The sequence below is a fragment of the Nuphar pumila genome, chromosome 7 (assembly GCF_984573655.1).
Source record: "Nuphar pumila chromosome 7, dmNupPumi1.hap1.1, whole genome shotgun sequence".
Taxonomy (NCBI): Eukaryota; Viridiplantae; Streptophyta; class Magnoliopsida; order Nymphaeales; family Nymphaeaceae; genus Nuphar; species Nuphar pumila.
In genome coordinates, this window is record NC_143255.1 from 101,171,448 (window position 1) to 101,198,275 (window position 26,828).

General features: G+C 38.7%; 1 pseudogene across 1 annotated transcript in view; it reads right to left on the reverse strand.

Moving 5' to 3' along the window:
• Positions 1–26,828, reverse strand: part of LOC149832660 (alpha-1,3-mannosyl-glycoprotein 2-beta-N-acetylglucosaminyltransferase-like) — an 87,262-nt pseudogene that overhangs the window by 26,112 nt on the left and 34,322 nt on the right. Inside the window, exons 4-8 of the transcript XR_016433356.1 lie at positions 18,153–18,215; positions 17,213–17,247; positions 16,880–16,956; positions 16,698–16,743; positions 16,517–16,579 (exon numbers count right to left, since the gene is read on the reverse strand). The product of XR_016433356.1 is annotated as an alpha-1,3-mannosyl-glycoprotein 2-beta-N-acetylglucosaminyltransferase-like (transcript). The remainder of the gene's footprint in view (positions 1–16,516; positions 16,580–16,697; positions 16,744–16,879; positions 16,957–17,212; positions 17,248–18,152; positions 18,216–26,828) is intronic.

A 26,828-nucleotide genomic window follows, 5' to 3' on the forward strand; every position in this document is an offset into this window, starting at 1 on the left:
TTTGATATAACAGGTGTTGGTCCCCATACATCCGAATGTATTAACTTGAGTGGTCGAGAAGAAACAAAGGTTCTTTATTGAAATGGAAATCTCTTCGTTTAAAGAAGAATACAATTTTCACATGTAAAATTTTTCATCTTTGAAAAAAACTGAATCTTGGATATACTAGGATGGCCAAGCCTCTTATGCCATATATCCAAATCAGCTTCCCTGACTAACGATCCTGCACACGACAACCACGAGAGGAAAATGAAATATTACATCCATGGTCAGATAATTGAGAAACAGATAAAAGGTTTAAGTTCAATTTAAGAATATATTTAATTTTTGGAATACAAAATCTTTTTGAATTTTGGAAAATGTTTTCAAATTTTCATATTCCTTTTATCTTAAAAGATTGTTTCATCAACAGTGAAAACATTTGACCCACTTGAGTTATGACATTCGGATAGCATATCACTATTTGGTGTTATGTGAAAAGAGACTTGAGTCAAGAAGCCAAAGAGACTTACCGAGATCGAAGAAACCGAAGAGACCACGACTCCCGTGGATAAGGATGCTCCTTTGAGTAGAGGTTGAAGAGCCTCCACTAATTGTGTTAATGACATATTTCTAATAGATAGATTAATTGACTCTCGTGGAAGTCCAATAGAGGCAACCTTCTTCTGATATGGTTTCTTTAATTTAGGACAATATATTTTCACATGTCCCGGTTCACGACAATAGTAAGAAATAACTTTTCTTCTTTCATGCTCTTTGCCTTGCTTATCATCATTTGGCCTTCTATAGGGTGGTGATTTGTAGGTACGAACATAGTTTTTTGGTCTAGATACGGCTAGACCTGGGTCATCACTTTTAGAGATTACTTTTTAAGCCTATTTTCCTTCGTACTTAATTCTTCTAATAGTGTCTTATATTGAAGGGACTTTCCCATAATGAAGAAGGGTGGATTTGGTGGGATTCAAACTCCGATCTCAACCCATTAATAAATTGGTAAAAATGCTCCGCGTCTATTTGATTTTGACGGAGTTCTATGTCTTCCGGACAATGACACTTTGGTTCAAGAAGAGTCACCTACTCCTATAGTTCGGACAAACCATTATAGTATTCTCTAATGCTTTTGTCTCCTTAAACCATATTTTGTATCTTATCTTGCAAGTTGCACACATGTAAAATATCCTTAAGATAATACATTCTCTTAATATAATCTCATGCATTGTTTGCATGTTCGAATTTAGCAATGTCGACGCTACTAATGAACCAAGACAAAATCTTGGGATGTCTCATTCTCTATTCCTTCCACTTTTTCTTATAAGTGGTCATTACCTTATTTTTCTCAACCTCCGTAAGAGGTACCTCTTTCCCACCTTCTACTTTGGTAAGGATTAATTTGGGTTCCAGATCGGTCTCATCCACTAATTCTCACAACCCTTTTCTCCATATAAGGTGCTTCATAATCGAAGCACATGTTACATAGTTTGAATCATTGAGCTTAATGGGTTTTATGGTGACATTTTTATTGTCATCCATTTTTACAAGGGTAAGACAAAAGAAAAGAATAGAGAAAGAGGAGAGAAAAGAACGAGAGTAAAAGTGGAAGTCACGAGCACTCTACCACTAAGCAAATGTCACCAATCACGAGCACTTCGAATAGAAATTGCAAGAGCTTCAATACTTTCAAATTTGGAGTGGCACGCTTCCTAATGTACCAAAAACAATTTTAGCTTGATCACCAGGCTCTGATACCATATAAGGAAATGAGGGCCTCTAACGATGTTCACCAAATCACCAAAGTGGACATGCAAAAGAGCCACAACAAAGTCCACCAAAATACCAAAGTAAGCACACAATAAGTCATAAATAGGCTCACACACAAAACCCACTAACGGATCAACACAAGAGGCTAAAAAATAAATTTTATTGATATAAATCCATGCAATAAACATACATTTGTGAGGGGGTTTCACCCAGAGTTACCGGAAGCGCCTAGCTAAAAGGGGAAGCGCGCTTCCCCGAAGCGCGCTTCGGAAGTGCGGAACGTCGCGCTTCCGAAGCGTGGGGGGAAGCGTCCCCCTTTTTTGGGAAGCGCGTCCCCCTTTTTTGGGAAGCGCGCTTCCCTTTAATGGGGGACGCGTTTCCCTTTAATGGGGGACGCGCTTCCCTTTAATGGGAAGCGCGCTTCCCCCACGCTTCCCCCTCGCTTCCCCCACGCTTCCCCTGTTTTTTTTAATTTTTTTGTATTTTTTATTTTTTATTTTTATTTTTTTCGCTTCCCCCTCGCTTCCGAGACGCTTCCTATGTCGCTTCCGAGACGCTTCCTAGGTCGCTTCCGAGACACTTCCCGAATCGCTCCTAAGTGGTCCCCCGCTTCCCCGCTTCCTAAAATTTTGAAAGTGCCTCGCTTCTCGCTCCCGCTCCCGCTTCCTCAACTGGCAACCATGGTTTCACCCCTTTATATACACAATCCAAAGAGACGTTGGGAGAGGCCCAACAGCTCTAAATAGAGTCGTTGGACCTTCCCAATGTCTCTTGAATTAACTAGTCAACATTTATTGACTAGTTGAATTCAAACCAAAAAAGTAAAAAGCTAAAAAACTAAACAAACCTAGTTACTAAGCCTAGTTATATATATATATATATATAAGGGGGGGGGGAGCAAAGACCCCTATTTATACAACTATGGGGACCAAGGGGGAGCTCCCATAGAGTCATTGGGAGCTCTCCGGTTAAAAATGTATATATATATATATATATATATATATATATACATTTTTAACCGGAGAGCTCCCAATGACTCTATGGGAGCTCCCCCTTGGTCCCCATAGTTGTATAAATAGGGGTCTTTGCTCCCCCCCCCCCTTCTTTAATGCTTTCTTTAAGCATTTAATATATCATTTTTCATATTTTTAGTTTTCTCTTCTCATATTGTGAGTGTTTGGTGATTTTCCCTTTGTGACTCATTGAATTTTGACCATTAGTGGCATCTTGTTTATGAGTTTGTGCCTTCTTTGTAATCACTTTGTGACATTGTTCTTGGCACTAGTATTTCATTACATGGTATTAGATCCCTTAGGTGTTTGACACTCTTGGGACTCACTATTGTATTATTTTTGTTTGTGTGCTTGTGTTTCACACACTTGTTCTTTTCTTCTCTTCCTCTTTTTCACAATGGCCGATAAAGATGCAAAGATTGATCTTTTATTCAAATTGAATGGAACCAATTATAGAATATGGGTGTACGCTATGAAAAACAACCTCAAAGGCAAGAAACTTTAGGAATATGTATCTAGCACAGTTTCGGAGCCTCAATTAAAGCTCCAAGAAGGAAGGAAATGAAGAAAAAAACCCTGAATGAAGAAGAAAAAGTAAAGGACAATAAAGAATACTAATCCAAAGTTGAAGATTGGAAAAGTGAGCATGCTAAAATATTGGCATGGTTGATGAATAATGTGGATCTCAAAATTTGTGCTAATCTAGCCAAATTTAAAAAGGCAAATGAAGCATGGTTCTTCATGAAAACTATGTATACTCAAAGAGACCTTTTTAGGTATTTCTTTTTGCAAGAAAAAGTAAGAGGAACCAAGGGGATACGAGTATTAAAGATTATTATAGTATTTTATCCCCTCTATGGGATGAACTTGCTCTCCTTGAACCTCAATGGAAAGGAAGTGTTATTGCCATGAAGCAAGAACAAATTGAGAGAGAGAGAGAGATTTTTTCAATTCATTCATAAGCTACGACCCGAATTTGAGCAACTAAGACGATCCCTACTTCATAGGGTCTCAACTATTTTTAGTGAAATTCTTTCCAAAAGAAAGCATAGGCATCTTATTGAAATCACAAGAACTCTTATCATTTCCAAAAATGTTCTTAAGAATGTTTGGGCCAAAGCCGCTCTTTCTGTAATATATCTTATAAATAGGATGTCATCTTCATTTTTAAAAAATGTTTCTCTTTTTGAAAAATTATTCAAAATGTCTTCGGATTTCAAAAGATTAAGGATCTTTAGTTGCAAATAAAGACAACTTTCACCAAAAGCTCTTGAATGTGCTTTTATTGGCTATAGTGAAAATAAAAAAGGATATAGGTGCTATGATATTAAAAAAAATAAACTTTATGTTTCAAAAAATGTGACTTTTCTTGAAGACCAAAGTTGTAACGCCCCAAAAGTTTGACTTGAGACCAGTGTTTTAAAACTCACTGAGTCAACTCGTTGACTCGGCTCGGCTCGGCCCTCCAGCGAGTCAACCCGACAAGGCAAACTCAGTTTGCCAAAACTCGGGCTTGACTCGACCTGACTCAGGCGAGTTCTGGGATGATTGAAATTTGATTTTTGAGTTTCAAATTACAGTTTCGAAATATATAAGTACATATATTTTAACAAGGGTTACCCCCAGATTTTGTATAAAAAAGAAAATAAAAATCATTTAAAGATAAAAAATCATTTAAATCCATAGAATAAAATCGCCATGTTGTTCGAACTATTGTTCACCCTGTGCTATCAACTTATTCTAGCAAAATATTTTAAAGAAATGATTCTCACTATATATGGAGGGTCAAATGTGCCTATAGGAAGTCACATTTAGGTTTCGTCATCCATTTGTTATGTGAACAAGCATTGTACAGATTCAAATATTAATATATTTCCTGCATAGTTTTCATACATGAGAAAATTACTTATTTATGTTGATATTGGGCATTATGCACATATATCCTTATTTTACATTTATGGATTTGTTAGAGAGGGAATTGAAACTTTTAAAACAAGCTAGCATATATGATTGGCCATTTTAGGAACCGTAGGTAGTAGCAGGACTGAACTCATGGTGACCACATCCTCTAATTCAAGTCATGAATTAGTCAAAGTGCTTGTATAGATATCAAATTCAAGCAAACCTCTATAGCTCTTTGCAGTTTTTATATTCTTACAAACATTTGGAGACTATATGTTTACTCAAAAACATGGTTTGAGACAAATTATATATATTTTTTTCTTTTAAAATCAAAAGTTAACAAAACCCGATCTGAGTCACCGAGTTGACCCGCTGAGTCACGAGTCAATAAAGAACAAGTCGAGTTCCGAGTCACGGGTTTTAAAACCTTTCTTGAAACAAGAAGATTTGAATGAAATTGCCTTTGAAAGTCAGAGTTTGCAGCAAAGATTTTTAAAGATACCAAAGGTTTTAGATAAAAGCACAAGTCGATTCTTCTGAGCACGTTAGCAAAAAGACCCAGTACAAACTCATTTCCTAACTAAGCCAAGCAGTGAGCAAAAGATAAAAAAGAGTTTATCCATAAAAAGGTTTAGTCTGTACAAAACAAGGAGAGTCATCCACCCTTAATAACAAAAGTACAAAACCCAAAAAAAATAGTCAGAACACCAACGAGAGAGATGAGGCTTTGATCATGTAGCATTGCACCGCCGCCTGTCAGGAGAGCCTACCTGTTACCTACACCCATAAAAATGGGACCAGTCCTGAAAACTGGTAGGTGCGCGAAAAGAATAAGATGAACAACAACTAATCTAAAGCATGCTCAAATCTAAGCAGATAAAAAGTGATGCAACAGGCAGTAAGCAGGTGAATAGCAAAGCTAACCAGAGTATCATCATGAGCACAAACAGGCTAGTATTACAGTGATAACAAATCTAACTATAAGCAGTCACAACAAGACTAATCATGCATACCTTCTAACTATCGCAAGTGGCAAACTAGTAGCAAGGTAAAATAAGCAGTCAAAAGCAAGAACGAAGAACAACTGTGAGCATGCTATATTGTGTTCTGATTATTAACTGGTCATTGTGAGTACGCACAATGTATAAAAACGTAGAAACAACCAAGATCCATTCGGGGGTCCATTATACTAAGTATTTTATTATACCCCGAACGACTGACTGAGTCCGCTACTAAGAAGACGACCAGTGGCCAAGAGAGTAAGTCCCCAAAGGCAAAACAGAGCCCAATGATGCATCCAACTTCTGCAGAAGTGTCGAGCGACTACCACCTAGGATACTTATGGTAACGCCATTTCTCCTACCTCCGATGACTGGGGAAGCCGGACCTTTGCTCGTAATAGCCATTAATGGCCTGTCCATCGGAGGTTTTGTACCATCCATCCTCTCCCTTGATGAACCATCCCGAACAAGTACGATGAGGGGTTTTTCTTCATCATCGCCTTGCTCTACATGCCTTGGCCTATTCGACCCACTCGAGCATCTTGCCTGTGAAGGCGCATGATTACCATTTAGTGAGATGTCCACAATTATACTTTATCGCATACCATGAGGTCTATCCACCTAGTGCTACTCATCATAGCATCACATATCATCGCCAAGGGATGCGGCTAGGCTAATAGTCACGGGCCACAAAGAGGCACTCAAAACAAACTCAAAATTGTCAGCAATCTCTAGAGATACCTGAGAAATAAAAACAATAGCATGATCGCAGTTTACATGGCGCAGGCAAGAAGTAAAGCAAGCACAAGGCCAAGACACGTAAAGCGCGGGGCAACAAAAAGTAAAGTGCTGAAACGTAAATAGCCAAGGCGCATAAAGCGCGGGCGAAAGAAAGTAAGGTGCCGAAAAGTAAGCAGGACAAGGATCGCGAAACCGCGTCCTTGAGTTAAAAGACAGAAAGTAAAATGCTGAAAAATAAACAGGACAAGGATCGCGAAACCGAGTCCTTGAGTTAAAAGACAGAAAGTAAAGTGTTGAAAAATAAATAGGACAAGGATCGCGAAACTGCGTTCTTGAGTTAAAAGACAGAAAGTAAAGTGTTGAAAAATAAACAGGACAAGGATCGCGAAACCGCATCCTTGAGTTAAAAGATAAAAAGTAAAGCCTAGGCACATAAAGCGCGGTGGCAACAGAAAGTAAAGTGCTGAAAAGATAAAGAGGACAAGGATCGCGAAATCGCGTCCTTGAGTTAAAGAACGTACATATATAACTTATATGTATACGTATATAATCATCCTCTTGTTAAATTGTTTTTTCTTTAGTTTTAGTTTTGTTCATTCAAAGTCCTTTCATGCAACTTTTCCCTACCTTTGGGGGTGCGGGTTCCAAAACACATGTGGGCGTAAGTACGAACGGTCTCGGGCCACGGGATACGTGTGCGCTCCGTCGTGCAACCTGCAAGCATAAAAAATTAGCATGCAAGACAAAGATGAGACATGGGCCTGGCCACTACAGAGGGACAGGGAAACAGAATCCCTGTCGAAAAAAAAATAGGTGGTAGGGGGCTCCGCCCCCTGCCGGCAAACAAGACGAAAGACAGAGGGAGCGGAGCCCCCTGTCGACCAGGCAGATGGCAGGGGGCTCTGCCCCCCTGCCGAAAACAGCAACGGACAAGGGGATCAGAGCCCCCCTGTCAGCTGAAAAAGGTGGCAGGGGGCTTCGCCCCCCTGCCGACAACACAGAAAAGACAGGGGGACGGAGCCCCCTGTCAAAACGAGGTGGCAGGGGGGGCTCCGCCCCCTGTCGACAAACACAGGGACAGGGGGACGAAGCCCCCTGTCAAATCGAGATGGCAGGGGGAGCTCCGCCCCCTGCCGACAAACACAGGGACAGGGGGACGAAGCCCCCTGTCAAAACGAGATGGCAAGGGGGCTCCGCCCCCTGCCGACAAATACAGGGACACGGGGACGAAGCCCCCTGTCAAAACAAGATGGCAGGGGGGCCTCCGCCCCCTGCCGACAAACACAGGGACAGGGGGACGAAGCCCCCTGTCAAAACGAGATGGCAGGGGGGCTCCGCCCCCTGTCGACAAACACAGGAACAGGGGGACGGAGCCCCCTGTCAAAACGAGATGGCAGGAGGGCTCCGTCCCCTGCCGACAAACACAGGGACAGGGGGACGGAGCCCCCTGTCAAAACGAGATGGCAGGAGGGCTCTGCCCCCTGCCGACAAACACAGGGACAGGGGGACGGAGCCCCCTGTCAAAACGAGATGGCAGGAGGGCTCTGCCCCCTGCCGACAAACACAAGGACAGGGGGACGGAGCCCCCTGTCAAAACGAAAGGCGGCAGGGGGCTCCCCCCCCCCCTTCCAGCAAACACAGAGAGACAGGGGGGCGAAGCCCCCTGTCGAAACGAAAAGGCAGCAAGGGGGCATCCCCCCCCCCACCGACAAACAAAGGGATAGGGGGACGGAGCCCCCTGTCGACGCAGCAAGACGAGAGAGAGGTTAACATACCTGGGGACTACCGGCGAAGACTCCAATGTCGTCGACAGACACAGAGAAACAAGGGGGTGTGGAGGCGCCAAAGGCGCCGACTGAAGTCGTCGGAGCCGCAAGGGAAGGCGGTGGGTCGCTGGCACCCACGCAACAAAGGAGAATAGGTGGTCGGCGGATACGACTGTTGGCGCTTGTGCCGAGGGTGAGACAGTCGTCGGCTACGCTCGCCGGCGACTGTGGCCACAAGGAACGAGAGGAAGGAGGGGGCGTAAACGCAGAGAAGAGAGAGAACAGGCGAGGGCATCAACCCCTCGCCCGAGGCGCCTGTGCCTTTTTAAAAGGCACAGGCTTCTCGATCGTTCGAGAAGCCAGGTCCCGGGCTGGGCGTGGATCCGGGTCCAACTCGGGCGCAGATCCGGGTCCAGCCTGGGTCCGAAGCGGCGAATCAACCAAGGCACGTGTCCTCATTTTTTTTTTTAAATAGACTTTATAAAAATAGATTAAAACTTCAAAAGCCCAAGGAAGATGTTGATTATTATTTTTTATTTGATTTATTACCTAGAAATGATTCTGATGTTTCTAATGAAATGATTTGTGATGATGAAATTGCTTATGATAACAATTCTCCTCAAAGGAATGATTCTCCTAATAAGAATCCTAATGATATTCTAGTGTATACCGGGCATGAGGGAAATGAGCATCAAAATGCTCTTGATACGTATTAACAAAATCTCTCTTTAAATGACCAAGTAGAGGAATCCTTATCTAAAAGGTCCTCTAGAAGTATTAGACCTCTTCAAAGATTTGTGTCATATGATTCTTTTTCCCCAAATTATAGAGCTTGTCTAATGAAGATCCATTCTCATCATGAGCCTTCAAACTTTAAAGAAGCTAAGCAACATTCACATTGGGTAGATTCTATGAAACTAGAATTAGAAGCACTTAACAAAGCTAACACTTGAGAAATGGTTACTCTTCCTTTAAAAAAAGGCTATTGGGTGTAGATGGGTTTATAAAGTAAAAACAAAAAGTGATGGATCATTAGAAAGGTATAAGACTAGGTTGGTTGCTAAGGGGTACTCTCAAGAATATGAAATTGATTATAAAGAAACTTTTGCTTCAGTTGCTAGGATGACTAGTGTAATAACTTTAATAGCCTTAGCATCTATCAAACAATCGCATATCTATCAATTAGATGTCAAAAATGCTCTTTTAAATGATATCTTTGTGAAGAAGTCTATATCAATCCCTCGCCGAGTGTTGAGATGGAAAAAAGAAAAACCCTTAAACTTAATAAAGCTCCTTATGGTCTTAAACAAGCTCCAAAAGCTTAGTATGACCACTTTAGCAAAGTTGTTCTCCATAGTGGTTTTACTTCTTGGCATACTGATACTGCTCTTTTTATTAAAAATGCAGGAGACAAAATAACTATCGTGTTGTTATATGTTGATGATATGATCATCACTGGAAATGATAAAAGAGGCACTGAGTTTATTAAAAATATTCTTAAAAATAATTTTGATATGTCTAACCTTGGATTTCTAAGGTATTTTTTTAGGAATTGAAGTTACATATTCTTCCAGAGGCTATGTTCTTTCTTAAATGAAACTGGCATCTAATATTATTGTCAAGTATGAATTTACTGACGAAAAGAAGGTGGAGACTCTATAAGTAATAAATGCTAAGATGAGAGCCAATGATGGAACTCCGTTATAAGATCTCTCCTTATTGTCAATTGATTAGATCACTAACATATTTGTCTATTAACAGGCCCGATATTGCGTATGTTGTTCACAGTGCAAGTCAATGTCAAAATGCTCCTACTACTATTCATATGGTTGTTGTTATGTGAATTATCAGATATCTGAAGGAAACAATAACAAAATGGTTATTCTGATCTTCTTCATCTTCAAATTTAATTATTTATATTGACTCTGATTGGAGGTGATAACCTCAATGATTGTATTTCTACCACAGGTTATTGTGTTTTTCTTGGAGAATCATTAATCTCTTGGAGATGTAAAAAACAATAAAAGGTGTTGTATTCCACGGAAGCCGAGTATAGGCCAATGGCAACAACTACAACTGAAATTGTCTGGTTAAGAAGTTTGCTCAAAGATATTGGAGTCGTCATCTCTATTCCTTCAAAGTTGTATTGCGACAACAAAAGTGCAATCTACATTGCCAGCAACCATACTTTCCATGAACGAATAAAGCACATTAAAATGGACTGCCATTATGTTCGGGACGAGTTTTTGCAGGGCACCATTCAACTACCATATGTCACCTCAGAGTATCAGCTTGCAGATTTTTCTCTGTCATCCCCTCGGTTCTCCTTTTTCCTAAGCAAACTTCCGGTGATCTCACCGTCAGTTTGAGGGAGGGTATTAAAATATATATATAATGTTTTTGTAATATATATCCATACATATATTTCTCATATATATATATATATATAGTTTTATTTTTGTCTTTTGTAATGCCCACTAGGGGCAATTTAGTCTTTTTGTACCTGGTAAATATTCAGGTCCACTAGGGACATTTTTGGGTTTCTTTATTTTTTTGTCCTTTTTCTTTTCTTATTTGACCAAGGGCAAAAGAATCCACCCTTTAGAGTCGTTGAGGAGCTCCTCTTGGTCCCCATTGTAATAACTGTGATTTTTATCGAATAAATAAACTTGAATCGTTGTTTTAATTTTTATTTCAATTGGATCTGGGACACATCGTATTTCGGATCCTTGCATCGAAGATGCGTGGGTCAAGGTAAGATTGGGTGGATTCATAGCAATCCTGGATCCAAAGTTTCACCTCCTGGTAATGAAGAAAATAGTTTTGGATCGTAGGATCCCGATGGGTGTATTTGAGCCCATGGATCGAGGATCCATATCACATCAAGGCCCATTAGGGGTATTTTAAAGCTTGTAATAATAATAACATAATAATAAAAAAAAAAGAAAATTATAAATATATATGGATCTGCAGTTCGATCGGTATGGGTCCAAATATCGGACCCCAAACCATCGATGGGTCGTTGATCCAAACCGTGGCTAGATCGCGGGTCATGGATCCAGTTGATCCATGCCCCGCACCACACCCTGCGTAATGGAAAAAAAAAGAAAAGAAAAGAAACGAAGTTAAGTATGGGGGCACTATGCAGGCCTGATAAAAAGAGTGTTAGGGTTCAGAACCCTAACACAGGCCAAATCACAAGAGGAGGAGGAGGGGGCAATGCGCAGCCGCCGGGTGAAGGGGAGGATAACGAATCCCCTTCCGATTTTTGTGGCACCCTTCCATATCTCGCCTCCTTCCTCTCACATTTAGCCGAACCCTCTCTCTCAGTCTTCCTCAACTCTCTCCCGTTTCCTTTCCGGCCACCAGACGCCGGCAATGCTGCTGCTCCTCCTCCTTCCCTCACATACTCCCTCGACTTCCTCGGCTCGTCAGAGAAGACCCCACGCCGGCAAACCTTTCGTCTCTCTCTCGCTCGCTCGCTCCCATCCCTGTCGACAACCCCGACCATCGGCAGCTGCCGATGTTGCCGGCGACCCTCCACCCGTGACAGCAACCTCTGAGCGCCGGAAGAAGTAGGAATTTTCTGTGTTCTCCTTGTTGGGTATGTCATGGGTTGAGACTATGGTGTGGGTTGTCCGAAAAACCCCAAATCTTCGATTTGGGAGTTTCGGCTGCTGTGAAGGGAATCTCAAATCTAGATCCTCCCTTATCCTCGGATTTCTTTTAAACTTAATGTCATCGAAAACACCAAATCACCGATTTGGGGGTTCCGGTTTTCTAAGTTGGAAAGGGGGCATTGGATTTGCTATGTATCCCAAAGCAAAAATCGGGGATTTTGGTTTGCCGAAAATCCCAAATCCTCGATTTGTGAATTTCGGATTTCCGATAGTAGATTTTCCTATGGTTGATGTTGATTGTTTGCATCAAGCATGCTCAGCCCATTTGAATGGGTTTAACCAATACAAGGGCAGAATCTGGGTTCTGCATGAGTGCTTAGTATATTTTGTCTTTAAGAAAATCGGTATTGGATCTTCAAATCTTGTCTAAATCGGGGTATGTATATTTTCTGGAATTTGTAAGATCATGTTATGCTGGCTTTAAATCTTGTAATGTATACATACTGTAGCTCTGGAACCGCATGCTCAAGCTTTATATTTGATATTAGGACCTCTGATCTGCATCTTTCGCTTGGACGTTATGGGATGGTGTTAGTCTAATTTTGGTTTTGGTACTAAAAATTTTGGCTGATTAACCTTGTCAAGTGACATCAATTATTGAACTGTTACTCACAGCCGTTCTTTATTAAAAATGTGATTCATATGTTTTGAAGAGTAGGTACTAGGATGGGAAATCGAAGTGCTTATTAGGATTATAAATCGATATTGTATGTCCTTATAATTATATATATATATATATATATATATAATTATATATATATATATATATACGATTGCTAGTGATTTCACAGAATGGATACGATAGGTTGAACATATCCAACCTTGATATGTGACGTTACATCTATTACATGCTACTAGGAACTGTACTTCCCGCGTTTAATACACAACATTCTGTGTTTGCACTCTTCTCCTTTTTGACCAGCTACTTGATATATGATCTTCTTCACATCAATGTGTCTGAAGGTAATTTTTCATTTCTGCATTTGAAAACCAATAGCATGCGTCTGTGTTTGTAGGCCTATTTGAATTGGTCTGCAATTTCGGTATGTGAAACCACAACGATAGGTGTTTAGTTTCTTCTGGTAAAGCCAGCTACGTGCCTGTATCTTCGATAGGGTTTGTTTCGGTTAAACGAAAGAAAATGTTTATGGGGTCGTTGTTCTGCTAGATGTTGATTCAGTCCCTTTTGTTTACTCGACTATATCATCTTTTCAAAAATGCGGGGTAATCAATAGGTAGTGAGTGTCGCAGGCTTGATTCGTTCATGAGAATCGAACATATTGCTCCTTAGTTTTTTTTCATGAACATCTATATCTGAATCATCTGTAAGTGTTTTCTCTAGATGACTGAACATCGTAATCATCTGTATTTGTTTTCTCTAAGTTACTGAATTTGATTCACAATATGTAAATAAGTTAGATTATCGATTAATGGAAAATCTACTTGGCAATCAAATGTTATCACTATTTCCGCTAATGGGACTGAACAGAAAGTTGTTCGTTTCTTGTCATCAATGTTAATCTATGTTGTTGTTTCATCATATGATTCTGAAATTTAGTTTGATTAGCCCTGTATGTGATATCAGTGATCTATAATAAATGAAATCTATAGGTTCATAACAGCATGAGTAGGGATTTGGAATCACCATGCTTATTTTGTGGGATCGTTAAATTTATTTGAAAATGGATTGAAACAATTGAGGTCTCTGAATGTACATACCTGGTTGAGGCTTTCTGATCCGTGTGCGTGCGTAGGGAATATTCTCATGTATTTGAAATTTCTGTTATGCGTAATCGGTTGCGGGAAAAATCCCAAAAACATGTATAAATGAGAATCTAGTTGGATTTATATTAAGTTGAAATTCAAGTTGACATTTACCTGCATATTCAGTGAAATGCAAATTCCTAATTAGATGCCTATAGGTTGATGTTCGGTTCCATATGAAGCTACATATTAGTTAGATGCTCAATGCTTATGTAACTGCATAGTAAGTGTATGATCAACTTCGTACAAAGTTGCATATCAAGTTGATATTCAATGCAAACTTAACTGCATATTAGGTTGTTATTCACTAGTACATGAAGTCATATATTAAACTAATGCTCAAATGCATATTTAGCTGCATAGTAAAATGATATTCAAGTTTATATACTAAGCTGCATAATTTAGTATGTTCAAATGCATATTTCTTAAAGTGTTCCAATGCCCATTAAGTGTATATCATTTAGAAGGTTCAAATGGCCATTAAGATGTTTATTCTCCAATGTTCTTATGCATGTTAAGTTGTATATTTTTCTGAAGTACTATTGCCTAACACTACATACTTACTGAAAGTATCAAATGCCAACTAAGTTGTATATCTTGTGGAATGTTCAAATGAGAATGTGTGGAGAAAAGTATCTAGTTGTATTACCAAATCTCTCGGACTACACTGCATGCTCAATAAAGGACACCAACAGTGTCTTTACTTGTTGGCAGAGTTTTTAATACATGCCACCCTGTGTTGGGATGTCACAAGTCAAAACCTAATGGTACGTTGTGACAATTTGCTATTGAAGAATAAATAAATAATAATAATGATGATGAATGGTAATCTGATAACCGAACCTATGGGTCGATTTGTTGTGGACATATGAATGTCAAGCCAGTGTGTTGAGGGTCATGCATAGACCATCGAAGTTATGATGTCAATCCACGTGAAAATGAAAATATAATATTGTTGCCCGACTGGTTTAAAGGCACCGGGGCATTCGTGCTTGACTGGTTTAAAGGCACCGGAGCACTTTGAGTGGGTTATGAAATCAATATGACAAGGGATTAAAATTGTTCTATACACCTTGGTAAAATGATTAAGGTTAGAAATTCTACTGCTATGATAGTAGAAGGAAGTTGGAGAAATGCCCCATACTTCGGAAAAATAATTAAATGAAAAGATTAACCCACTCAGATTCGGGCTTACCTTGGAGAGGGTATGTGGTACAAAACTCCAGGGACATGTGTTTAACTGTTTCGAGCTAAAGTGACTCGTTGGTCCCCAGTCCTCGGAGTTGGGGGGGGACCCGGACTACCAATATGTCCTAGGTGGTAGCTCTTTGTTCTTCTGCAGAAGTTAGGGATGCATCATGTTTTGGTTTTGGCCTTTGGGAGTTTCTCTCGGTCACTGGCCGCTCCCTTGGGATTTCAGTCTCAGTTAGAATGTTCGGGTTAATAGAACAACTTTGAATAATATACCCCCGAACGTTCTCTTCTGTGATGGTTGCCTTGGCCCGTGTGTACCCACGGGATAAGAAAAGATAAACAATAATTAGAACAGCTAGGTATCACAGTGAGTGGAGTTACTAAAGAGACAATTTCATATTCTTTCTAACATGCTTTATGTTCTGAGCGTGTGATGAAATGCAAATCCTGAAATGTGTGGATATGAAGTAATTGAATTCATATTGTGACTATTACCTGAAAGTTATGCATGTTACTGTTATTGTTGTTGCATAAAAGCTTTACTTGCTTAATTATAGCTGTTGCATAACCTGCTTACTTACTTAGATATATGTCTGTTATTGCTATTGCATAGTCTGTTTTACGTGCTTTGGTATATGCTAAAGATTCACACTTGGCACTCACATCACATGCTAGATTCGTGTTATACCTGCATTAAGAGTTACAGTTTTCCTACTTAGACGTGGTAGTCTAATTCCAATTAATTTACTATTTTTCAGGTAAAGAATAGGGTTTATGAGCGGCTGCGGGATGAGGCATCGAATCGAGATTTTTGGATTTATTGTTCCAGGGATCGCTTGGGTTTATTGTAATTTAATTGTTTATAAAACTCTAACGTTAATTTTCGCTAATATTGAAATAAAACGAATGTTTTGGGTTTTATCTCCACGGTAATGTTCCAGAATGTTTAACCCCATAATATGACTTGTTTCCGCTGTTATAAAAAAAATCCTCTTAAATTTGGGTTAAAATTTTGGGACGTTACACCCATAGTTGTATAAGGAATGCTTTGAACCTCACCGAGGACATGGCATTGGATAGAAATGAATGGAGGAGAAGGATTCATGTGGAAGACCCATAATGATTTTCTTTGTTGGTTCATATCGCCGACCCCAATTGTTTTGGGATGAAGGCGTAGTTGTTGTTGTTGTACACCCATAGTTGTATAAATAGGGGTCTTTGCACCCCCCCCCCCCACCCACCCACCCACCCACCCACCCATTCTTTAATGCTTTCTTAAGCATTTAATATATAGTTCTTTATATCTTTAGTTCTCTCTTCTCATATTGTGAGTGGTTGGTGATTTGCCCTTTGTGGCTCATTGTATTTTGCCCATTAGTGGCATCTTGTTTATGTGTTTGTGCCTTTTTTATAGTCACTTTGTGACATTGTTCTTGGCACTAGTGTTTCATTACTGTTTATCCACCAATTACATTTGCTAATTAGCCTTTCTAGAAACAGTGTAGACAAAAAAAACTTCAATGTCAAATGTCATCACTATTAATAATTAAAAACATGTGCATTAATTGCAGATAGATGAATTTTACATCAAGGGGTTTCATGCCAAGAGTCTTCATGTGTGTAACTGAGGTTGGTAGCAGTGATCAAATCCATCTTCATTACCAAAACACTAAATTAAATAGATAAACACAATTCACCTGCATATACTTTATTTGATCGTAACTTAAACTTTTACTTTTGACATTCTGATCTGTGCCATCCTGCAAACCCATCAAGCCCATCAGTGCCATCAGGCCAACCAGGTAAACAACTCACATGTCAGTAAGAAATGTTAACGTGAGAACACTAAAATAGTTTCAGAAGTTCAGACTAACATGCCTGAGATATAAAAAGCGGAAATTTTGAAGCAACAGAACCGTGATACCTGAAAATAAGAGAGAATTTTGCTCACATCCAATGCATCATCAAAACACAATCATGGCAAAACTGAGAAATGCATACCCACATTAATATAACAAGTGCTAACATAAAGCAAACCTAAATAAAAAGTAAAAACATACTTCAGTATAGATTCAATTGTCCTTTCTAAATAGTCAGGACGATTGCACGCCATGATTACTACAGCTGCCACTGGCTCCTGATAGTTCAGGCATGAAAATGGTTGTAAGTATAGGATCTAAAAATTTTAAGGAAAAAAATGTATCTTAGTCTAGTAACAACGGATCTATAGTTTGGCAGGATCTGGAGAAGTGTTTGCAAAACTGAAGCTTCCACAATAGCCAGTAGCCCACCAGTGGGGAACAGAATTTTAAATCACTTCCACCCAGTGTCATATTCCCAAACGTGAATCAAAGTAAATCAATAAATAGATTAAGGATAGAGTCTACCTGCACCTTTAACGTACTGAACAATTGCTTCATGTCTTTACCTGCACAGAAAGGTATGAGATTCTTGGAGCCAAAGGTAGATCTATAATTGCAAGACACTGATACACCATGTACACTGTACACTGTGCTATGCATGTAATATGATGAAGAAATAGTTCCCACCCTACCCTTCCTTATCACCAAGGGAATTCTTCAACTAGAAAGAAAGGTGAGCAAAGATGGATCTAGTCAAGAAATAAGTGAGGTAGGAAAAGAATGACATGACTTTTTGGAGCTTATAGATGAGGTGGATCTAAAAATTGTATTAGAGTTCAGTGCCTTTAATTGACAACAGTAAATTAACCTGTAATATACTACTCTGCCTTTCTCCAACAGGAAAGCATATAGCCAAGCTGAGTAAACCACTGTAGATCATTTGACATTCAGCCCAGTACATGAAACTTCTGAATTTAAGAGCTTAGCAGTCATGCTTTGATGCAACTCAAGTTTTTTTTCTTTTTCTTTTCGTTTTACTGCAACCATGCTCGACTTCTTCTAGGTTAACTGTTCAGCTAAAAGAACAGTCATGCAATGCAACTTTTCTTTTCTTTTTTCATTTTCTTGCAACCATGCTTGACTTCTTCTAAGTTAACAGTTCAGCTAAAAGACTAAAATGCACACGTTCCTGATCTATGACAATCTCAAAGAAATCTTTGCAGACAATGTTCCTAATCCTCACATAGCCAACTGTGGCCTGAAATTAAAGAGAAAAAACACAGCTAAAGATAAAGAAATAAGAATTGTCTTAGCAAAAATTCACAGCCAGTTGCTCCGTGCACTGAAAATTCAAAGTGAATTATAAAATGGCATGAGATGAGAATCATATAATCCCTGCCCCACCTTGAAATATATCCCAAGAAATGATTTAGTTACAAAGAGTAGGAAGAGTAAGAACAAATTAACCTACTTTCAAGATCCTGAACAAGAGCCTTCAATTGCCCAATCTCCTCATCTTGACGTCTCTTTTCTTCTGAAATTGAAGGGAAAATCAAATAAAAATAATATCCAACAGATAAAATCCATTGATTTCAACATTGACATTTTCATCACAAATATATATCATATGTTTGCACAAAGGCATGCAAAAGGAAGGACAAAAAGTGTTTTCAGATAATTCATTATGAGCAGTGTCTACTAACAAACTCAAAAATTAAAAGTTAATGAAACATTGTCATGCAAACCATGAACCCGTTCATTGATAAGGCACGCGTATCTCCCACACCATTTCTTTAACAGGATAAGGTTGTCCTTGCAAATTACGACCACTCACCAGTTTATGGTCAGAGGGGTGATTCACATGAAGTTTTGGCCACTGGAGTTTTCATGTGTGGAAGAGGTCGAGGTGGATTCTATTGAGATGGAAGGGTGCGTGGTAGAGGAGGAAATCAAGGAGGGTGAGGTCTTCTTCGTCTCCCGATTACCCCTCCTTTGGTTGGTCTAATTGTTAAATCTACTAAGAAAGAAGAAGAATAGAGGCTAGGGTTAGAGGAACTTTCAATACTCCCCTTCAAACTTGGAAGGATGTAAAGGAATCATTCCAAGTTTGGAAAGGAAAGAATTGAAATGCAAAGGAGAAAGACTTTTTTGTAAACACATCTGCAATCTGATTCTTTCATCTGACATGCTCCAAAGCTATAATCCCATCTTCATAAGCCCTTCTCGTATAATGTCAATCTATTTGAATATGCTTAGTATGCTCATGAAACTCTGAATTCTTTGCAATATGAATATCACTCATATTATCACAATATAGTTGAGTTTTCTTTTCACATGGAATTCCCAATTCCTCTAAAAACCATCGAATTCAAATAATCTCAGTCATAACTTGAGTCATCGCTTTGTATTCGGTTTCTGCAGTGGACAATGCAACTGTTTGCTGCTTCTTGCTCTTCCACGAGACTTATAAAAAACACAAAACCCTATAGTGGAAAGTCAATCTCTAGTAGAGCCTCCAAAATCAACATCACAAAAGGCTCTCAACTCTTTGTCGGACAAAGATGAGAAGAACATGTGTAATATCTAAGGATATTTAATAAAATTAAATAAGGATATTCTGGAATATTCTCTAAGGATATTTAATAAAATTAAATAATAAAAAGATAAAATATCTAGAAGATAAGAGAGAGCAGAGTTCGACATGCAGTAGAACTCTACCTAATTAAGAGGATAGATCTAGAGGGGACGTCACCCCCTTCTAGACTAAAACACAATATATATAAAGGGGTCATAGTCTCCCTCTCTCTAGAACTCATATTCTAGAGAGAGAGATGGGTAGAGAGAAAGTGTGTGAAAGAGAAAGGGTGAGAAAAAAAAAGGGAAAAGCAAAAATCGTGTGAGGGGAGAAAAAGAAAAAGGAAAGAGAGAAAAATAGAAAAGAAAGATAAGAGGGAAAAGAAACACACATATATCCATCGATTTTTCTGAGTTCTTCACACTTTGATTCAAGGTATGGGTTTCTCTCTAAATTCGCACGGGAAAGGGAATTGTTTAAACCGATTTAAGCATGAGTTTAGCGGAGAAAAGGGAAATCTGGTTTCAAAACAATATATATGTATATGTATTGTCGGTTTTATATAGATATATACATATATATATTTGTTCTCATGTATGTCGATTTTCCTAGTCCATACATCTGAAAATATATATATATATATATATATATATATATATATATATTCAAACTCATCGATTTTATTGATCTTGCATATGCATATTATCGATTTCACTGTTCATGCATCTAAAATATACTTGTGTTTTAGATTCAGTTGATCTTATTGCTTATGCATATGAAAATATGCATAGAACTTATGTGTCGATATCATACTAATGCATGTGTGCTTCAGTAGTTGCCGATGTTATGGGTTATGAGTATATTTTATTGATTTCCCATGCTCATGCATACTGAATATATATATATATATATATATATATATATATATATATATATATATATATATATATATAAGATTTGTTGATCATGCATCTAAATATATTTTTTATTTAGATTTTGTCGAGTTACATATCCATAAAACTGAATATATTTTGTTTAATTCAGATTTGTTGAGTTATATATATATATATATATATATATATATATATATATATATATATCCATGAATCTGAATATATTTTGTTTGATTCAAATTTGTTGAGTTATATATATATATATATATATATATATCCATGAATCTGAATATATTTTGTTTGATTCAAATTTGTTGAGTTATATATATATATATATATCAATACATCTGAGCATATTTTGTTTGATTCAGATTTGTCAAGTTATATATCAATGCATCTGAATATATTCTGTTTGATTCAGATTTGTCGAAGTTACATGTTTTGCAAGTTTCAGTTTTATCGAGTTCAGAACTCACGCATATGCAGCCAGCATGTTGTACATGGTACGTACAGGTCTGGCCAACCCATGGACATGGTTTTAAGCATGTACATGGACCAGCCAGCGTGCTGTACATGGTATGTACAGGCCTGGCTGACCCATGTACATGGTTTTAGGCATGTACATGGACCGGCCAGCATGATCTATATGTATTTATACAGGTCTGGCCGACCCATGTACATGATCATATACATGGATCAGCCAGCATGTTGTCAACATGTACATTTCAGCCGAGCCGACCCATGTACATGATTTTGATCATGTAGATGGATTAGCCCCAGCTATTGGCTTGATAATCAAGCCAACTATGATAAGTTTATGGTTGAGTGGTCGATTCATCTACATGAATCTAATCCGTGAGTTGCACTTCTCTTGCTATGGTCGATACATGTACATAATTTTGAGTATGTACATGAACCAGACCATCAGTGTTAAATTTACTGCATAGTTGATTTGAGTATATGAAATTGGTAATGTACATAAATCTGATTGGAATACGTATTCTTTTTTAGATGATACACAAATCTGATCCTAAATGGATCAGTTTGCAATTGTGGATGTCATACGTATGAACCTGAAAATAATTTGATGTTTGCATGACTGTGATCATATGCATGTTTGGTTGGTTATATGCATGAAATTGATCATAAATGGTGAGGTATGTGAGCATCGCATTCACATGAGTACGTACTTGGCTTAATGTGCATTCATATTTTGTGTTTTGAATATGCATTGTGAACATGTTTGGAAACTGTGTGTGTTGCATGTTCATTGAAATTTTGCAAAATTGTATAAATCACTTTAGAGATATGTTGGTGGTCAGATGTGAACCAATGCGAGCCGTGTAGGCTAGGAGCATGTGTTGCTCTAAATGTTGATTTTATTTATGCATTACAAAATTTATTTCTGAAAATTATTGATTTTTTAAATTTAATTACATTGTTAAATTACGAATGCTAGGGCTCAAAATTGTTTTTACATGAGGATTTGCAAAATCGTTCTTGCGTAAAGAACTTGAAATTTGTTTTGAATTGATAAAAGATACCAAACAATATAATTAATCTGTTTTTTGATGTCCCTTCCACAGTGTGGAAATCTTGGATGACGTTCATGGAGGACTGTGAGGATACTAAAACTCTGTATGCAATTGTGCCCCAGAACCCGATATGGTGGTTCACCTCCCGACCACGGTTTTAGGGATATTTCAGCCACTTTGCTTGGGAGTGGTGTTGTTGACTCAGATGTAGTTATTGGTATACCAAGAAAGTGACGTCAATGGATAAAGATTTTCATTGATGTCCTGGCATTATGTAAGAATTTCTGATATCGGTTGAAGAACAAGTGTGAAACCCAGTAATAAAATACAAATTGTGTGTTAAGCTACGATTGAAAATCTAACTTGAACCTCAAGAATTGTACCCGTTTTGAGTATCTGCAGGTTTAAGAAAAAGTAAAAATTAAATTTGTGTGCATTTAATAAGAACATGCATGTAAAAGCAACTCTGATAAATAATTTAATAAGTTATTCAATGCATGTGCATTGAATCATGCATATTTTAATGTTCAACATTAGTTCATGCATTTATGAATATTTGGCTTTGTATAATATTTGGTTTTGCATGATATTTAGTTAAATGCTTGAATGGTAAAGTAATTGTTGTAAGTTAATTGCTTGTGATTCCTCTGAAATTTATGGATGGATTTGTTTATGCTATTTCCTTTACTGTTTGAATTTTTAGAGGAATTTGTACAAGGACTACGGTTCTTACCCGTTTTCTTAAAACTGTTTTACAGGCACATATGCTCAGTGATGTCTCAGACCGGCTAGCTGGAGGCTACGAGAGTTGTGACTGATGTTCTGGGTTCTGACAGGATGGCTCAAATTGACATAGACAATTTTGATATTCTCGGACTTTGACTTATGATTTATTCAATTAATAAAGTTTTATTTATTACTTCAGTTGATTCAATGCACGGTATGGTTTGTGGTTTGGTAATATTAAATCTGTGATATGCCCTGGATCCTTAGGAGTGTTTCCGCAAATATTTAAAAAAAAAATCACTATTTTTACGAGGCTCAATTGGGGTCGTTACAACATGCCATAGTGCATAGAAACTCTGACATACCTAATGATCCTAAGTACAACTGCCAAGTGAACCGATCTGGGAGCATTCATAAATTGACCCACCACATAAATTGACCCACCACGCGAAACGATTAGGACATTGTGGTTTTCTTGTTATCGAGACTCATTTCTGGTAATCTTATTTTTGTATCTACTCTTAGTCATGAGTCCATGTGTCCAAGTTGTTAGATATGTAACAGTCATGTTGTAACGACCCCAACTCCTTCCTTTTCAAAAATGCAAGAATTTTTTTTTTTTTATATACAGAAACCTTCCCAAGGATCTGGGGTCCTCACAGTTCCACTTTCCATTGGATATCCCATCACCACAAAGTACTGACAATCATCATCAATGAGTAGTAACACCAACCATTTATTTATGAACCGAAGTAAATTGTTATTATCATTCTTTATACAACCAAAGAGTACAAGAACTGAAGAGAACAATGGAGTCAAAAACAAAAGTAAAATCCCTCTGCCACTGCCGAACTATCCACTCCAAAATGTGAACCTCGTCCATCCATAGTGAACAGCTCATCTCTCACTGCTCTCCATTTCCTGTAAAACCAACGAAGTAGAAGGGTCAGAACAAAATTCTGAGCACTACTATTTCAAGGAAATTAGGTGAGACAAAGATCATGAGTAAGATTTCATATGTTGGTTTGAGTGAGTGCAGATACAACCAACATGCAACATCCGATCATGCATAAGTGTAACAGATTTTTCATACTCACGGCTAAAGGACAGTAAGACAGTAACACATAGCAATAATAAAACATTTCAACATGCTTTTAAGAAATGAATTGCATACATTTACCATATCATGAACTAGAGCTCATTTCAATTGATGCATGACTTAGTGCAAAGAAGAAAATGCATGGCTTCCTTATTATCTTATTTTTAAGTTTGAGTTTTCTTTCCATATACATGACCTTATTTAGTGCATACAACTTTAGGTTTCTCTTTGAAATTTCCATCGCCCGTGGATACACCAAACGGGTAAAAACCCCAAGGTCAAGTAGGTTCCCAGGGTAAATTAGCACACAATTTGGTATTTTATTACTGGGTTCCAACCTAGCCCTCGACCGAGTCACCCTCGGAACATTAGACCTCCACATCTAATGTCGGGGACACAAGGGACACCCCACGCCCACAAGTGTCACTTCCTTTGGTACCAACCAAATTCACAGCTGTGACCAACACCACCACTCCCGGGTAAAGTGGCGGGTTCTCCCTAAAACCGTGGCCAGGAGAAAGAACCTCTATATCGGGTTCTGGGGCCAAAATTCATGCACACGGAGTTTTTTGTATCCTCACAGCCTCCCCAGGACTGGAAACTCTAAGATCTCCATTCTCCAGATGGAAGACCTCAGATCAAAAGTTACACTGTTCTTTATTATGTTTTTATTTAATTCAGTTCTAAATCTTGCAACACCCTATGCAAAAGTGAAGTGTAAAGCTCGCATACACCCCTGCGAGAACTCGGATGGGACTCCCGCCCACGAATATCATGTGAACAGTGTAGTAGTGTGCCACCATCTTACGTTGTGTAAGTGATGCAGCCAATGTGGAAACAAAACCAACTTCCTTAATAAAGTGCACAAATTTTCACCCCATATGCATGTACTATCCATGTACAAGTGTCTCTATGACACCCCCTACCTCTTATGCATTCATTCATCATCCATAAAATTCATGACAACAATCCATGCATGATATCACATTTTAAAACCCACATTGATCCATATATGCACATGAGGCATTAAACAATACATACTTCCATGTAACATGCCACATATTCCAACAAGCATTCATGATTAAGACAAACAGCAGTATACTAACCAAGCTCACATTTAAATATCATGAAATGAAATGCTATCATTCATCCATCCTTCAGAATGGTGTAAAATCCCAGCACCTACTATAAGAAGTAGTTAGGCTTGCCACACTCGGCCTTTCGTCCTACTGTCTAAGTAGTCCACACTACTTAGACTGTTGGCTGGACTAGCTAGATTAGATCATCCAGCACATACCCTGAGCATGTTACTGCACACATACTATCATAAAAAGAAAGAAAAGAACAAACAGTCCATTCCCCTACGGCTGGTGGCTCTATAACGAAGAAAACACCATTAGTAGCCGACTGTGGAGAGACAATAGTAGCATTAAAAAAAAATGCTAATAATGGCAGCCATCGGTACCCATTGAAGGTATCCAACGGGTCAGGCTGTTGTCATGCCTGTTACAACATCTGTGCAACCCTTTGTACCCAACCTTTTCTATTATAGGATAACAGATTTGACACAGCAACCATAATCTTCCATTGTTTTCTCTAAATTTCAAGAATACAAATGTGTAAATTCAGACATAGCAAAATTCTCATGCATGCAGCAATAACATATTTAACTTCATCGAGTTAATGGCAAGAATCATGATCTAAATACACCCTCAACTTCATCGAATTTTTCAGCTTTTAAACTACCATTTCCATGTTATATTCTAAGCAAATATTTTCAGAATACCAAAGAAAATAACAGGTTATATATACCGTAATCTACTACAAATTAGAGCACACGAGATATAGCAAAAACCCCTAGCTTAACGCACTCACACACACCCAGCCTGTGCCCATCGATTTCCAGGCTAAAGAATCCCCAAATCCGGGGTATTCCAAGCAAGAACTGGACTGCCGTAACCGGCTGTCTTCGCCCTTCACCGATCCCATGTCGGCAAAAAATGAAAATCCTAGGGTTTAGGGTTGGACCAGCCTTATCCCCCAACCCGGATCGTTACCCCTAAACCCCTCTTTTTATTTCTTGAAAGAAAACCCCCGTAACAGCCCGAAATCCTATCCCCATAACCTCCCTCTCCTCAAACCCTCATACAAGATCGAACCCACGTTCGATCCCTCATCCATTTCCGAGAATAGCCGTACCTTTTTACGGTGATTTCCGGCGGCTGGTGGCTTCCGTCGTGAAGAGGTGCAGGCTGATGGTGTTTCCCCCCCTACAGCCGTGAAGGAAAATCCTCGCAAGAGCCTTGACGGGTGCGGAGGGTCGAAGCTCCTGCCGTGAAGGGCTCCTTCCTCCACTGTGTGCGCACCGGTCGTGAGAGGGAGGGAGGTCGAGTGGGAGAAACAAAACCTGAATATGGGGGCTTCCCCTCCTTTTTAATGCCAAGCTCCCCCCCTTTCCACCTCTTTCCGAGAAAAGAGGGGTTGGTTACGTTCTGCGTAACCCCCCTTTCACCCTCTCGACTTCTTGAAATGCAAGAATCGTGCTTGAGGCACGATTCTTGATTTTTATTTCATAAGGCTCGCACTCGGGTCCAGGTCCAAACCCTGCGACCCGCAACACCCGATCCAACATATACTTGGATCCGGGTCTTTCTGTGCTAACGGATCCTCAGTTGGATCCTTGCGGGTCCAACTGTGGATCCGACCCTAATACATGAGTATTTTCCTAATTAGATTTATTATAAAAAATCTAAATTTAACACCCATTTATCGATTTCCTTTATGGGTTCGGATATCGGGTCCTAGACCCAAATCGACTAAATATACCCTAATTCTTCCGGATATTACACATGTTTCCCCCTTTTCTCTATTGAATAAACGTCCAAGCCATTTGAGATCATACATTCTGATGTTTGGAGGCCAGTGCCTAAATTGTTTTTTGAATAATCACTATTATGTTACTTTCATTGACATTTCTCCAGTTATTCTTGGATTTTCTTTATTAAGCACAAATTTGAAGTGTTTGGTTTGTTATGTAAATTCCTTGCCATGGTTCAAAATAAATTTGCTTTCTCTATATTAAATTTTTAGTGTGATGGTGGAGAGTATTCATCAAAGGAATTTGTTGAATTTCTCCAAGATAACGGAATTAATAGAAGGGTTTCATACATGCGGACACCTCAACAAAATGGCATTGTTGAGAGAAAGTATCACCATATTGTAAAGAGTAGATTAACTAAGATGCATGCAAGTGGCACTCCTTTAGGACTTTGGACCTATGCCTTTCATTCAATTAATTTTATTATAAATAGAATGCCCA